Source organism: Papilio xuthus, unplaced genomic scaffold (assembly GCF_000836235.2).
Source record: "Papilio xuthus unplaced genomic scaffold, Pxut_1.1 DF826923.1, whole genome shotgun sequence".
In the NCBI taxonomy this organism is placed as follows: domain Eukaryota; kingdom Metazoa; phylum Arthropoda; class Insecta; order Lepidoptera; family Papilionidae; genus Papilio; species Papilio xuthus.
In genome coordinates this window covers 1,976,846-1,992,190 of record NW_013531726.1, presented here as the reverse complement: position 1 = coordinate 1,992,190, position 15,345 = coordinate 1,976,846, and the positions used below count along the sequence as shown (strand labels likewise).

The 15,345-nt window shown below is 33.6% G+C and overlaps 1 protein-coding gene across 1 annotated transcript in view; it reads left to right on the top strand.

The window, feature by feature from the left end:
- The first annotated feature begins 4,438 nt into the window (after positions 1–4,438).
- Positions 4,439–15,345, top strand: part of LOC106122565 (homeotic protein antennapedia) — a 152,319-nt gene continuing 141,412 nt past the window's right edge. The window contains exon 1 of the mRNA XM_013318614.1: positions 4,439–4,910. The gene's annotated coding sequence lies outside the window, so the exon portion shown is untranslated. The remainder of the gene's footprint in view (positions 4,911–15,345) is intronic.

The window sequence follows — 15,345 nt, the reverse complement described above, 5'->3', positions numbered from 1 at the left end:
GTTTATGGGAAACGAATTCGGCTTCTGTTAACTCACGTATTGGAAAGTAGATGAATAGTTTTGGTACGAAAAATTGGGTCTAGTGTATAAGTATATTGTACCTTCTTACAAATAGGTTATGTGAAACTGAGAAACGTGAGAGTTTGGTTTATACGGATGGCATGGTTTTTAAGTACTAATTAAAAGTAATAAAATTAACTTGTAAACATGAATTTTTATAAAAATAAAATATTGAATATTCACTAGAATGAAAAAAATATTGCCACAATTCTTTTTAATGTTAAATTGCATGGGCATAGAAATTTTCGTATTCTTAAATATTATTACCGATCTCATAAAACTGACTTAACAAAGGGTCCCGTTTAATTTAAAAAAAGGTCGCTTTACATCTGCTCGTACCCACTTCGGAGTTAGCTCGTAAAATGACTTACGGACATTTCACTAACAGCAGATTCCGAGAGGCGCTCCGACCTAATTTATTGGATTTGCGCGTAATTTGCCACCTGTAGAATGATGTGCTGAATGAATCGCGTGTTTATGATTCCTATTGCCCCGTTCTACTCAGATTATTACTTTAATAATCATATACCTACAATTAATTGAATTGATAAACTCTGTTAATTAAATTGTTATTTGTTTTTCAAATATGCAATTTTTTATTAGTTTGATATTTGTTTCCGTTTTTGTCTTAATATACTGCTTGAAATGTTATTGCATATTTTATAAAATCAATTTAATGTTTTCCTACAAGCTAAGTTTTTTTTTGTATAAATGTGATTATTTTGTAAAGCAAAATGAATTTAAAATATTTTATAAAATGATTTGAAAGAAAATAAAATTTACAAAAAAAGTTTTTTTTTTATCACATTTCTAAAAGTGTAGCTACTTTTATAGAAATGTTATAAAAAAGAAGTCAATCTGCAATATTTATTAATTAAACATTATATTCATATTTTTAATTTTTCAAATTAATATTAGCCTGTGTCCGACGGCGCCATGCTCTCGACTGCCGCTGTCGTTCCCAGCCCATTGCCGCGCGAACCGCGGCTACGCCCATAAACATGTCACTTCGGTCGGTATCATGCGATTTACGACTTCTCACTCTAACATACCCATAACTCAGACTAACAAAAGGGAAAGGTATATTTTTATCGCCCCCATGCGAATAGTTTAACACACACACAGGGAAAAGAAATGAGCTAGTATGCAATTTACCAAAGTAGTACAAACAAAATTAACAGATCAATCACTTACATTTGTAATCCATTTTAATTTAATTCTACTGATTTTGAAATACTGCTTTTAGATCATAGTTCATCTATTAGTTTTTCTATTTATTCAGTGTAGTTTGACGTAGTGACTCTAGATGCAGTTTCTTAGAATTTGACTGTACTACACAGCCTTGTCCTCGTGGTGTCACCGAGCCCGCTACAATCGTGCTCGCTACTAGCAAAGCGTCGTATGTCTTCGTCCCTTTCTAACACACAATTCCCAGATCGTAAATCTGGAAATGGCCGCATGTAGGTTACGCTCGTCGTCCGCGCAAATCCAGTGGGAGCGCATAAAGTATAGTTTTCTCTGTTTTATTGCCCGTTTTACTGTGCGATAAAGGAGACGGGAGTATATCGGGAAATCAGCTGTTTAGAGCATGCTTTAAACGCGCTCAGGAATGTGGCGAACGAAATGTGCTGTGGCATGGCTTTGAATGTTGCTCTACTTGGGATAAAATTAACTTTGTTTTCTTATAATTACAACTAAGATGAATATAAATGGAGTATTTAATATTTTAATTATAACATTGACACATAAATAAAACACTACGAGTGGGTGAGCAAAAGAAAATCATTAATCCTACATCGTTTTTGTGTAGACAAAAATCGTATGTTTGTTCCGAACCCACTGGATATAAATTTTGATAATATTTTAGTAAAGTACGTACAAAAACGTACTAGTCCGGTGTCGACACTAACTATTAGTTTCGGGACATACATTATTTCGCGGTCGCAGGCTCTCTCCTTCCCTCACTTCGCGCCTGTGCTCGCAGAGCACGACTCGAAGAAGCGGGGGGCGCCGTGTGCGCCGGCGATATTGGCGAAGTTGAGACCACAGCGCTACTGGTATATATATAAAATGCAAAACGTTCATTAAAAAGTCAATAAAATCACAGAGATAATGGATATTGGTTTATATTTAAGCCTCAGTGATATTCCATTTATATTTGTTTAATTCTATTTTGCTATCACAAAAACATTTTCTAGATGTTATGTTAATTAAGGTGTTGCTAAGTATGCCGTGCTCAGTTAGTTAATTTCAAATCTTCTATGCAAGTTTGCACTTAAAAGAGAGTAATGTTTTTCAAGCCGACATCATGTTTTAACTGGGTTTGTATGTATGTCAATCCAATTCTCGTCTAATGTAGCCAAAATTACTGAACAATGTAGCTATTAATGAATTTATTGTTGTAATATATGCGTATTCTAATAGTTATTAGTATAAATAGTAATTATTATTGTCACAACAAGTATCTTGTTTTATATTTTATAGTAGTTGAACTTGGCATATATTTATTTATTTTCTAATAACCAAAAAAAACATGAAGGTCTAACGTAAAAACATCTATATCTAGGTTTATAGAAGATATGTACTCGATTTTATTTTGACTGATTATATTTTGAAGTTTTTTTGATCATTATGGTCCTGAGATAATAAAAAAATACTTAAAAAACTAAATAATTGAGTATGGCATTTTTATTCAATAAACTGTTTTAAAATAACTTATAACTCACCCTTGATGTTTACTTTCCATTTTTCACCGAATTTTAGGTACCAAATCAAATGCTTTTTCTATCGTCGAGACTTAAAAAAATTATTGTTCTAGTCTTTATTTAAAAAAAAAGGTAGGCAATGAATTTGTAGTTGTGGTTGTCTATGGACAGCTGTTGCTGCGCTATATCAGTGTATTCAGGTGGTTGATTGCTCCTTTGCCACCTTATGATAAAAAAACTAAATGAAATAAAATAGAAGAGATCTTGAATTAATTTTTTAAGTCATCTTTGTAACAGATGCGATGGCCGAATATGTTGTGCACTCCAGTTTCATTCATCTCCCTAAGATGACAGTTGTACGGAGTGGGGATGGCAATATGGCTGCCCTGCGAGCTATGCTATTGGTTAGGCGCCATCTACTCTTTGGGTGATCATTTATTACTTCTTGGTATGTTAGTGAGATTGGTTGCTTTTGTGGTAGTGAAGTTTTATTATCTAGTATTTAGAAAAAAAACATTTGATAAAACAAATGAAAGATTTGAAAAGGGTATAAATTTTTTCTTTTTTAATATCGTAACTGCTTTTATTTCACATCATTAATGCTTTTTGCACTGTTACGAAGAATTTTCCACAGACTTAAAAAAAAATTAATGACAGATTATTTATTTTCAATATACCTCTCTTTTTTCTTTGTTTTAAGGAAAGAACGTTGGGGTCTCTTACGCTGAGAATTGTGAAGAATGTTTTCTTGTTAAAATACCTAACTAAAAATGATTAAAAGAGGCCTATTTCAGTCCTCTTCCCTCTTCCATCTTTGGTTAGGGGAATTGGAATCGGCAGGGGATGAGATATATAGGAAGAGGAAATACCCTTCTTCTGTCCATGAAAGGTACGCAACGCATCAACAACCTATCAGAGATGTCGACGGGCACCGGTCGTTTCGCTATTTTATCATGTCGCTTGTTTTTGCTACAAAAAATTATATCAAAAATAACCATTAGGTAATCTATACGTAATAATACTGTTTATGTCTAAGTAGAATCAGATTCTGTTTTTTTAATGGCAAAATTGTTATTTTTGTTAAAAATTGCTGTTTTACACGTTACAAAATTTTATATAATTATTAAGTAACATTTCAAGTGTGCGCCACGGACCTTAAGGTCCTTGTACACAAGGCAACCTAAACCGTCGAAACTATTATTGTACCGTTGCCTTGCTGAATCGCGTTGCGCGCGCTCCATGCGCACAACGTTAAATACCATAGCTGCGCGTCGTTTTTTCGGTCAGTACAGGCATAGCGACTACATTCCAACTGTATAGATTTCCTTCGCCATTTGAAAATCGCAGAAATTTTTCCTTGCGACGATGCAGACTTTCTTTTCGTCATTACTCTTAATGTAATTTTTTATCTTATATACAGTATAACTATGTTCAATTTAATGTTAATTTAATATTTATTTTTAAATTCTTTTCTGGTGTAAAGGCTGGCGATATTGACGATGTTACAAAAAGTTTTTGGTATTTTTACCAAAATTGCTTTTTTTACGAAATGGCTTCAAACAAATTTAATAATGGTGAAGTAGAGCAACATTCGAAGCGAGCGTAGCGCTATCAACGTCTGGTGCATCGCACGATACACGAAGAAACTTTACGAGGCCGCACTCGGCGGGCTTGGACGGCTCGGACGGCTCGGACGGCCACTGCGATACGATTCCATCGCGCTGCAGCCGAACCGTTCAATTAATCGCAACGATTAACGTTGTCTTTGTACGTCAATGGTGTCGGATTAAAGGGGGTCGGGTGTCGCTCGGCGAGTCGCAGATTTAGTGCGGCGTCGCGGCGCTCGTGGGTCGTGGGGGGAGGCGTCGCTCGTAAAGCATCGGCCGGCACTCGAGTGACGCGCGTCACGGCGACAACGCGTTGCGTAACCGACCAGGGACCGCCGTAAACAACGCGACTTGCATCGCTCTCGTCACCACCTGGCGCCGCCACGTGCGCCACCACAACCGCGCTTAGTATTGCGCTCATGCCGCCGCTAAAACGTTGACACGTGACTCGGCCGAGTGGACTGACTCTGTGAGTTGTTGTGAGGGCATGCTATGGAGCGACTCTGCTCGCCGTCGGTGAACAACCGGCCGGTTTAAGGTGAGTTTATTGCCGATTTACGGCGCCCGAGCCGGCCCGCTCGGGCCCATTTTCGCAACTTTCGTTTGGCGGACAAACTTTTCGCGGGTCGAATGTCCAAACGATCTTCCCTAACTGATAAAGTTGCTAATCTATTTAGAACAAGCGTAAACAGTTATATCTAACGCCACTTACATTGTAGACTTTGTAACTTTTCTTTACACAAATGTAAACATTCACTTATTTTTTATTAACGACGAAAAAGGTAGAGAATGTTCTTGCGTATATACGTTAATTAACGCCACTAAGTTCTTTTAACAATTTTACAATGTAACAACAAGTAATTTGCTATGCAAAAGTCAGTTAAAAAGAGTATCAACTATCTACTTAAGTAGTAACATATATGTATTTAAAATATATACTCATATTAAAATAACAATAAATCGTCTCTACCATATGTATATGGCAATATTTCAGTATTTTTCACTAATTTTTTCTACACATTGCATGATGAAATAGTGCAACCGTAATTTACCTACCTTAATATGAAATTATTAAGATAAATGTAAAATATTCATGTAGACGAACGCACAAATAGTAATATGTTACATATAAAAACTTTAAATCTCATTTATTTTTTGTGTAATAAACGACACAAGAAAAATTATGTTTAAAATTATTCATAACACTTTATCTATTTTTTAATATAATCAATATATTAATAGGTATATTATATTTGCAAGTAATAAAAAAGATACATTTTTTTTAACATAAATATTATGCTTATCTAATGGGTATGATATTAGTTAGTTACTAAAAGAAATCCTAGAGCATTGGCTATATTCAAGGAGGTATATTTATTAACATTTGGTCTAAATCTACAAGATTATAAGAAAAATATTGTAAAGTTATAATCATTGAAAAAGTCTTCCCCATAGGGAAGAAATTTGCATTAATTTTGTCATTTAATTGTATGGGTAAATAAATAAATAAGGTTCAAATTCCAATGTTAAATTCCTGCTCTCACGTTATATTGCGCACGGAAGAACATAACTTTATTACGGCCTTAACATGGGTGAAGTTTACAGATTGAAGGAACATTTTGTGTATTTTATTAAAAGCCATATCCAAAATTTACATATGTTCATTTCGTCTAAAATCAGTTTAAATGGAATGTACATTATAGCTAAAAATATTGATTACAGTGTTTTAGTAGGAATTAGATAAGAGAGAATAAAATTTAGCATTTGTTTTATGTTTGAGCACCAATGGCCTAATGGTTAAATTGGGACGGAAAGCATAACATGAGATCATGGATTCGAATTCGAAACAACTCTAATATTTAGTTTATAAAATTGTAGTTTCTTTGGTTAAATGTTTGGTGATTTTTTTTTCTATGAAATTATTCTCAATTTTGACGTCTCCTATTTCCTTAAAATCGATATAATAAAGTTGATTCTTGTATATAAAAGATTTTAATGTTACATTTTAACAGAAGTAGGTTTCTCATCATTCCATGAATTTTCCATTTTTTATAATGAAATTATAACTACACCAGTGAGAAACAATTAAGTTGTATTCATGGAAAATGAAATTATATTTAACCTTGGATAGTCACAATTATAATCCAGAAATTGTTCAACTAAAGTAGTTCAAGGCGGACAATAATAAGGATACAAGAGCGTAGGCGTCCATTTTGAATTCCACTCATGCGCAGTACCATATTCGTCTTTTCACATCACCCTGTTAGATCTCAATCTATGCTTATTCAGTGATGCCGCGGGTTTTGTGTAATTGCCTTTTTGTATTTTTGCCTCTCTACATGAATCATAGCATACAGAAATTATGTTTCATATTTAATACTGCATGGCTAGATGCTTTTTGCAGTGAATGTAAGAAACGGTTCTTCTAACAGTGAATATTCTGTGACTAAGGTAAAGGCAAAGCTGATGCAATAATTCATATAGTTATTTCTTGACTTTACCTTATTTCTACATGTTGCTGTTCATAAATGATGATTCAAACATTAAATACTTAAGTACTTTGTTACAATATAAATGTAAGAAATGTTTTAGTATGGACAACAAATTTGCTATGCTTTTATAGGAATGAGACTAGAAAGTTTGTTATTTTGCCGCTTATTGTTTACTAGAAACTGAAAGATAATAACAATGAAATGGTCTTATTAATATACAAATATTGAACTTAAACAAGTGAAGTTGTAATTACAATGAGCTCCTAATCAAAGAAGTGTAAAACTGGAATGTAAGATTGAAAATATGTGAGTTCTTGTTGAATCGACGATTGACTAACCGCGGCTTCCTGAGCTCAAATTCCTCGTTTAAAATATATTGTTATCTCTGTTATGCCAAAGATATTGACAGGGGTGACGATAAGTTTTGTACAGAGATTTTGGTCTTAGAAACATTACGACTTAACACATATATACTCTGATTATTATTTCCTTAATTAGCAATGTTTAGGTATATTTTTTTATAAATTCTTAATTGAACAAGTATTTTTAATAAAGAAAAGTTGCGAATTTCCTACTCTATTTTGTTATTGTACAATAATTATTTGGTGAATGAACTGTAAAAATTAAAATTTATTGAGATAAAGACTGAAATAAATTACAATTCGAATCCATTTATTTTTTATATAAGGCGGCTTTTATGTAGTTTTAATATATGCCTACGCCGTTCAATTTAAATAATGCTAATTTATTTTAAAAATGATAATTACAAGCGACAATTTTTTACTAGAAATTTTGAAAATCATTTTTTCATTTTTAGGGTTCCGTACCTCATAGGAAAAAAACGGAACCCTTATAGGATCAGTTTGTTGTACGTCCGTCCGTCTGTCAAGACCCTTTTTTATAGTGTTTATATCACATCATTATTAACATTAAATTTTTATTATAAATAATCTTGGCAATGTATTTGTTAGTATGAGTACCTACTATCGCTACATATGTATAAAAACATGCCTCTTATTCCCTTTGTAAAATAGAAAGAAAACAATATGCGTAATTATGGTTAGGTTACAAAAAATACCAATATTGATTTTAATTTTGTTGAGGTTACGTTATACAGTTTGTTGATGTTCACTAGGAAATATCAAAGCATCTTATAGATTTGAATATTATAGAATTTTAAAACTAACGGCAATAACCATTGATAAAAAATACATTTAAAAGTTATCTGTTATCGAAAAAATACGATCCTGAATTAACATATAACCATATAAAATGTGATAATAAATTCGAGACACACGATACACTTCTTATCGCAGACTTATGCCGACAAAGGAGTAGAATAGAGCAAGTTTTGCACAAATTAAAAAAATAAAAACAGTTAAACTCGAGGCTAGTTTACAATTGTATTTAGGGTCATAAATTATCATCTTAATAAGTTAATGAGTGGCGATACTTAAGTTTTTGTATGCTGGCTCGACGGGCAATGTCAGACTGCACCCGTTACTACCCTATATGTCCACAGTGTAGCATCTGCCTATATCGAATTTGATTACAATATATGTTTATTTATCATGTGACTACTTATGTGGACCTCCACTGATGGACCTTGTGCTGTCATGGGTTTACTTTGTAGCAGAAAAATGCGGGGTTTTAAAAGTCGTATTAGAATTTTAACATTTACTCATACCAAAACCTATTGACTGAACGTCGGTTTACTGCTTTGCTTTGGTGTTTTTTTTAAATTGTCCATGTCTACCAATATGATTCAAATGTTTAAGTAAAATCTATTATTGTAATGATAGTAAAAGGAAAACAACTGCAAATAATAAAAAGTAGGATCGATGTCTTGTGTCACGACTCGTTTTGCTTTGGATTTAAACTGTTGACTAACACATTGTCATCATTCAATTGTTATTCACATTAAAGTCAACTGCTCAATTTCAGGTTTATTGGAATAAAAATAAAACTAGGTCACATGTACTGAGAACTAATATAAAATAGTGACAAAAATGTAAATATTAATGTAAAACCCAGGTGTATGAATTATTGCGACACTACGGATATTCGATATACCGAAATGTGTACGATGGAATTATTGAATAATTAATTAAGGAAAAAATCGTTTTGGCGTCAACATGAAGGTACCAGGTGAACGTCTTACCTACAGCAAGGTACAGATAAAAACCAACATATGTTTGTAAGAAATTTATGCAAGCATTGGTCGTACACACGATCATATCTACTTGAAATACGTCGCTGGAGACAAATTGCAGTCACTTCAAACGTGGCGAGCGACTGTCCCCGCGCTGCAGCGGAATAAGCAAACAGCCGATTGTTTCGCTCCCGAGCGGTCGCCGAACGGAAACCGTCTTAACGCCTCGGCAATAGAACACAATGTTCCTTAAGCGCTTGAAAATCCGTAAAGAACCGTAAACCGGACCGTAAACCACGGCACATCGGATTTAAATCCGCATAATTATCGTATAGGTAATAAATTCTACGTTGTGGGAGTTACCGTCGTTTGTATTCTCATCGGTACACACTCCTATGTTTTATATCATCCTCTAATTCAACATTTTTAATTTGTTCCTTTTTTAAATCTAATTAGGTAATTAAGGGTAGCCTATCAATAAAAGAGAGTCATCTAGGTTAAGAGCCAATAAACATTTTAGATTCGATAGTGTATTACGTAAATAACAAAACAACAGTTGAGTACTAACAGCATCAGAGTCTATTAGGCAATACGTGGAAGCGATTAACGTTCGAGACCTACAAGTGGAGTCAGGGGTCAGTTACTTTCCTACCTCGTAAATCAATGGGCATTAGTAGTTAATTGTGTACTTGTGTAATTTAGTTATTTTTATTCATATATAGATGCACATTTATTTTTAATATATTATATAAACATGTGGTTTTATATAAACATAGTTATCTTGCATCGGTTTATATCACAATTTAAAAAAAAGAAGTTATTCATCTTTTTTAACTTTTCTTGTTAACATCATAGTTAACAGTCGGCGATAATTAATGTTTTTAATTATCAATCTTAATATGTGTGGGTTTCCACGCATTATTAACCATAGAACTACTTACAACAGTGTTAAAAAAACTAGACAAAAAGTCGATTGCTCGTAAACATATCACTGATTATGCGATGATTATAAAGTTAGAATCAATAGATATTCAAAATAAACCGTAACGTCCACGCGTCCATATTTTCGCCTATGATTTAAAGATGTTTTGACCTCACAGTTTGATAATGAATGAGGCGGTCGTAAACGCCGGAGTCAAGAGAACATTAATGTCAATAAAAAAGCAATAAAGTCTATTAGCCGTCATAAACCTCACCGCATCTGGTCGATAACTCGTTTCGCGTACGAACATTGTTAATTATCGAATTGAAATATCATTTAAAACAAGTTATTTTACGAGGGTGAAAATTTATTAGACATCGATATCGGAAGATTTTAGCCATTGCAACCGGGGTTGTGTTCGCAGGAAATTCTGCTGATTTTTAGTGATGTTTTTTGTCTCCTCTCTGAACCCCGAAAGCAGTAAATTTCACTGTCAAATGACAGCGATTACCGATAAAGAACACGGAAACAAACTTTTGTTATGAAACTGACAAATAGAATCATAAATTACCACAAGGTGTTGTAATGCAAGTTAGCCTTTGGCCACAATTCCTCAAAACATTATCGCCGTGTATAAATTCATTGTCGCGAACATTAGCATAATAATTGGTTACCTGCCTATTTGAGCAGGTGAATTGTTAAAAATGAGCATTGTTTAAATTTCTTTTGTTAATTTGTGCAACGCCTATTGTTTCCTTGTCGTCTTTTGTATTTGGTATTATACAAGAGGATCTTTCTTGATTTTTTTATCACTTAACGGACCCTAAAATGGATCTGTAAACATAACGGTCCGGCAACTTGCAAATTGGCATTTTTTTGCATTTCACTACAATAGGTCTGAATGTTCTTTTTTTGCACGTACTGTTATGACTTAAAAAGTCGAATTCACAAATTATTAACAGTTCCTCAAATTTTAAAAGCTCGTATTTTAAATGCATCTTTTGTTTTAGCCAAACATGCTTTTGTTTTGTTTATTGCGCAACTTCTGTTTCTTTTATCTCTTTTGTATGATCTTGTTTGTTGCTAACATATTCAAGCATATTTTGTTTAGTTTTATTCTTGACTTCAAATTTAAATTCTTATACTTTCTTTTTTTGTTCGACACTCAAAATATATTTTATTACTTTTTTTTAAGAATTATTTTGTCTAACAGTAACATATACAAAAGATAAAGTTTAAAACCAACGCTTTTGCTGATGTTTCTACATTGCAGTCCATTGGGATTGCAACTTTTACCAAGCGTGATGTAAAAGTTTTAGAAGGCATTGTTATTCATTTTCATTACGAGTACATTTCTTTACTTGCATTCAGGTTTTTAATTTATTTAAGCTAATAAACTTACATGACTTAATTTTACTGAAAAGATAAACAAATATTTAAATTGTTTAGTTGTGAAGTCAGTGTTTAACTTTCAAAATATTACTTAAAAGTGTATTATAAAAGTAGCTACCTAATATAATTTAAAGCGAAAATTTTCTACAACCGTTGTCGACGAATGTACTTATATAAAAGGAAAGTTGTTCGTCGGTCCATCGAAGCACGCTGTGGGCGCATTGGTGCCTCGAAAATTGTAATATTTCAAAATTACTCAAGAGTCGCGTTCGTTTGAATAATGCGATAAGTTTGTACCCGGGGTGGTTGCCTCCATCCTTCCCCGCACCGTCTTACTCCGAGACTTGTTTTCCAACTTCTGCTCTTGAGTTTGATCAAAATATACTCTCTCCCGCCCGGTTCATTATGCCTCGACAAGCTTAACAACTTATTTGACCATAAGAATTATCTAAAAAAATTCTCGATCGTTTCGCAACAACTAATGTCGCAAGACGGCCGGTTTCCGTTTTGTGTTTTCGAATCTAATCTTTAATGATAAATATATGAATATAAACGCGTTGTTTTGTTGTTTATTTGAATTATTAAAACATTTATGCAATGGAACTGGTTACTTTTAATTATATGAAACTCGATAATCGTTTAATAAAAAATTGCTAAGATATAATACAATGTTTGTTTTTGCATATAGTGCTATTAGTTATTTATAAAATAAATATGTCAATTAATGTTTTAATATAGATTTATGTGTGGTTTCATATGTGAGGTGGTGGGGTGTCGTTGGCTATGGCCGGGTATGAATGTATTTTCTGGAGGCCGCACGTGCTTCGTACCATGTGACAAACCGGTCCGGGCAGCCTAGTAACCTCTAAACGACTTGGTTGGTGTGCCGCGGCGAAGGATTCCGCGCCCGCTTTTTAACTCTCCTTTCTCACTTTAGGTGTGGGAAAGCGAAAACGGTGAGAAAATTGCATATTTGCATAACAATCGTGTAGTTCGATTGTTATTGTTCGACCGTTATTGCAAGTTGTATTATAGTTTAACAGTTTGTTAGTTTAATGAGAGAAAATGATTTGTATTTATCATTTAAATGGATGTTTCCCGTTCGGCCGATCGGCTTACTGGTCAATTAACCCAAAAAGAATTTCAACGAGATCCGTTAAGCCATTCTAGTAATACCATCTAACAAACGTCCATCCGAATTTCGTATGATATTACTAAGATTAAATTTATGTTTAACCAATCGTTGTCGAAGCACGAAAATAAACCGCCACAACTGGAATATATTAGTTTAACTTTGTTATCATAAAAAAAAAACGTAAATGTAAAGTGACGATCTTGATAATTTAGCTCTGGCTTGGTCTTATGCAGTTTGATACACGTCATAGAGTTGAACAATACTATCGTAGAATGTAATAGATTAAAGCATTGCATTAACTATAATTATATTATAACCTATATTTGTTAATCACATGCACAGTTTAATTATTCCGCGCATCAAGCAATTGTCGTGACATAGAAACAAAGGTTAGCTAATACAACGCGCTTTAGAATAGGTCACGCACGCAACGTTTTTGTACTGAGTGAGACCTTGACAATATCAGCTATTGCTGTATATGGCTTGGCGCGAAACAATGTCGCAAACAAACGGTATAAATTAAATCCTGTAATATGTAACCGGCAAAGAAAAACTTAGGAGTACTGCCGGATTCTGAAAGGATACTCTTTTTTTATCATAAGATGGCAAAGAGGACTAAACTAGGCCTCCGGGACGCAAACTCATCAGACGAAACGCGGAATCCACTTCACGCCTGTCTTCTCTGTTTTCTTCACTCATTATAAATTTCACTTTATCGCTATTTAAATAATTCGAATTTGACTTCATATGGTGATAGGTGACAGGAGTGATAGTTTACTATCAGTTTGACTAGCGTTTTAGAAACTGGCTGTTTAATTTAATGCATCCTAATTACATTGATGTCTTTAAATGGGTGGTTTATAACAAAATCCCCATTAGCGATAAAATTTATATCCTGTGCTAAATTGAATCTCTCGCTGCTAAGACATCGTGTGAAACCGCACCTGCAAAACTTGGAGCCCGAGCGCCGGCAAACTTGAAGAATTCAACTCTTAACGCTCGCTAGAAGTTGCCTCGTCTCGTTAGCCCGCCGACGCCTAGCCGCGCCGCAAAACCTTTCCCGTCTTATTTATGCTTTCGCTTTATTCCATTTGTGGCAGCCGTGTAGCATTGTGAAAACTTTTTTGAGATTTCCAAAGATTACGCGAGAAAACTATTGTCGGTTCCTTCCAGAGGAATTTCCCTCAATTTTAAATCCATTGCAACGTAACATCTTTTAAAACCAAATTACTTATCCTGGTTGCGAAATATCTAACTCGTGCTGAAAAACATAAATTCAGCCGCAACCATTTTTACATTAGCTGTCGCCCGCGGCTCCATCCGCACGGTATTAAACACCTTAGAAAGCAGTCTAAGTGTTCTTTCAAATTATGTTCTAGATCAGCAATGACATCTGTTGATCCGTTCTAAGATACTTTCTAACAAATATCCATCCATATATACATCCAAACTTTCGTATTTATAATATTAGTAAGATTGGTCTTGGACATCATGAAGTGCATTAGGTCTGTCGTAGACTAGTATTTGGATTGATTGTGGTTACGTTTATTATATAAAAATTGGTGACAAAAAATTTCAAAAGTATATTTTAAAGTGGTGTATGGTAAATGTTAATTTACGTAACTACTTTGTTTTATTAATCATGATCGATGAAGTACTTTAACATAAATTATAATTTAAATACGAATATCGTATCGGCCCTTTTTCGGATAATAAATTCGATTAACGCCAACAAAGCAAACAAAAACCGAAATGAACGTTGATATTAAATAAAGTCAAAGTATTCGCACCAAAGATAAACGTGTCGTTGAAAAAATATTAAGCGTAGCTTTCTAGAATTCGATTCACGCAATTGAAAGGTGTTGGAAAAACGCTTGCGCTTCTATGAAAATGCATCGCACCGAAGAAACCTGCTGTAGAATACCACATGCCGTTTTATAATCATTACCGGTATTATTGAATTACTTTGTAATTTAATCTCTGTGAGTATCATCTTAATGTGCAATTTTTATTGGCACTCTATTGGTTATTATGACATTTTGTAGTGTCGCCTTAATTGTTTCGAGTTTTTGTTGGAGCAAGGTGCAGATATAGATAGCTACTTGATCGCATTAAGTTTCTTACTCGGTGATATAGGTGGTCTCGACAGGCTCCGTCTATTCGATCGATTGAAATTGATAATAACTTATTAAGAAATATTTCATAGAAACTCTACACTCCTCGAGATCTGGAATTCAAATAAGTTGTAGTTGATAATTAAAAGTTAAACATATTTTATTTTTATTTTAGAATAAAAATTATACTAATACAATTTATATTTGTTAGAATATGGTTGTCATTGCTTTGCTCTGTGTATTGAAAGGAGCCAAGGACAATGGATTTGCTTTCAAGATAAATTATTGTATAGAAAACAAGTAACTGTCGGATATAATAATTTCATTTGTGTTGTTCCGTTCTTGTTGTGAATGAAACGGTTAATAAATGTGTTCCTCTGTCAGCAATATGCAACGAAATGTTGAGAGATATTTTAATATCTGTATATTTTCTTTTATGTTGTACTAGCTGTCGCCCGTGACTTCGTCTGCGCGGAATTAAAAAAACCATAATTAATAGCCTATGTATTCTTCCAGACTATGTTCTATATGTATGTAAAATTTCGTCGAGATCCGTTCAGCCGTTTTCAAGATATCTTCAAACAAACATCCATCCATCTAAACATTCGCATTTATAATATTAGTATGATCCTTTATTCCAAATAGCTATCAAATTGTAAAACAAACGAATAAAACTAGGGATACTGTTATTACTTTTTTTAGATGCTATGTTTAGTAACGATTACAGAAAGTCTCTTTGTTATAAAATATAATCAAAATAAGAAGA